This window comes from Rattus norvegicus, chromosome 7, assembly GCF_021556685.1.
Source record: "Rattus norvegicus strain SHRSP/BbbUtx chromosome 7, alternate assembly SHRSP_T2T, whole genome shotgun sequence".
Lineage (NCBI taxonomy): Eukaryota > Metazoa > Chordata > Mammalia > Rodentia > Muridae > Rattus > Rattus norvegicus.
The window spans coordinates 21,066,560-21,068,570 of record NC_141540.1 but is presented as its reverse complement, the minus strand read 5'-3'; the positions used below and the strand labels follow the sequence as shown (position 1 = coordinate 21,068,570).

Below are 2,011 nucleotides of genomic sequence, written 5' to 3'. Positions count from 1 at the left end.
TACTTTATAAATATTATTTGATTGGTGTGTATCATCATAACGTAATTATCCATATCTTTAAAAAATCTAGTGCACACCAAACATTGCCAAATCAAGACAACAGACATTGCCCTTCCATGTAGACATGAATTTTCACATAAACACTTTGAATTGTTATAATGACCACTGATCTATGTGTCAATCAATCATTCTAGTGACTGTAGGCTGCACTTTTTCATAAATGTGACAACTTCAAGCTGTAACTATGGTATGTTTGTTACCCCTCATGAACTACTTTTGTGTCTTATTTTTCCTTTAATTTAAATTTCATTTGTTTCTAAATATCATAGTTGTCATCAGCACAAACTAACATGCTTAATTGAAGACTGAGTCAGTAGATAGAATTTTTTAATGCCCAAAGCATCAATTTAACAATAGAAATACGAAACTTTCCAAAATAGTGCATTTCATCTATGAAGACATTTCAATACCAGAGAGATTATAAATTAAAACTGACTGACACTCTTATCTGTACTTCACATAATCGCAATGAGAGTTAGGGTCCACAAGTCCTTTGTAGTTGTACTACAGATAGAAAAAAATTAGAAATTTAGTGGGATTAATCACCATTTGAATTGCTCTTTCAGTTTCATATAATTGTCACTCGTTTGTGTCCAAATCTGCTGATAATTTTAGCAAAGCAATGTGCAACTCTCGGTTCCTCAGACTGTAGATGAGAGGGTTGAGAGTAGGGGTGACAAGGCCGTAGAAAGGTTGATCATGTTGTCTTGATGTGGGCTGTGGTATGAACCAGGTACCATGTATATGAACACTGCTGCACCATAAAAGAGTCCAACTACTGTCATAAGTCAAGACCACGTAGTAAAGGCCGTATTCTGGGCCTCCTGTGAGTGCATGTGCAGAACTACCCTCAAAACATGGCCATGTGAAGCAATGATGAATAAAAGGGGGAACATAAGGATCAAAACCCCAGAGATGGACAGCGCAATCTCATATGTAGAGGTATCTGAACAGGAAAGTTTTAGCAGGGCTGGCGCCTCACAGAAAAAGTGGTCTAAAATTCGAGAGGCACAGTAGGAAAAGTTCAGTGTTATAGAAGTCTGTATGAGTGCATTGAGCACACCTGCTAGCCAGGAAGAGGCCAGCATAACTAGATACACTTGATATCTCATGAGTATAGGGTACTGCAAAGGATGGCACACTGCCACATAGCGGTCATAAGACATGAGGGCTAGTAGGACTCCCTCAGCTACACCCATCATGGTCAGGAAAAATAGTTGTGCTGCACAACCTGCAAAGGATATAAAACTTTGTTCTTAGGAAAGTCTGATACCATATTGGGTATGGTGATCAGGGAGAAACAAATATCTAAGAGCGAAAGCTGACTGAGCAGGAAGAACATGGGGGTATGTAGCTTAGAGTCAATCTGGATCAATAAGAGTAGAATAGTGTTTCAGAGAAGGCCAATGATAAACATGGCAGCCACCAGAGAGAAAAGGAGTTCAGGTGAACCTGATCTGCTGGAGACTCACAAAAATAAATTTGGAGAACTCTGATTGGTTCACAGGCTTCTTCATGTCTAATGTACAATGCTTAACTCAAGGAACAACAGCTGTATCAAGAAACCCAAAATGGCAAGTCACTTGCACCTCTCATGAAGATTTCTCTCAAGTTTTAGTGGCTACTTGGGTAGTCATCCTGAGAAAATGTATACATCCACAGGTAAAATGAGTAAGAGAGTGGAGCCTTGTTCAGTTAATAATGTTTGTTAGATACAGAGCAGAAAGTAAGCCATTTGAATATCTGATGAAAACTCTTGTCCACCCTCAATTCTAATGATACCCACTGAATCTAGAGAGATGGATCCATGGGCAAAATGCATGCTGTATAGTTAAAAAGTGTGATTTACAAGGTTAAAGTACCCAGAACCCATGTAAATGCCAAGTAGGTATAGCAGCTTGGTTATAATTCCATTGTTTATAAGGTAGAGACACTGAATCATTTAAATAAG

The 2,011-nt window shown here is 38.5% G+C and overlaps 1 pseudogene; it reads right to left on the bottom strand.

The window, feature by feature from the left end:
- Nucleotides 1-628: 628 nt before the first annotated feature.
- Nucleotides 629-1,577, bottom strand: LOC148004490 (olfactory receptor 2Z1-like; annotated as a pseudogene).
- Nucleotides 1,578-2,011: the final 434 nt, after the last annotated feature.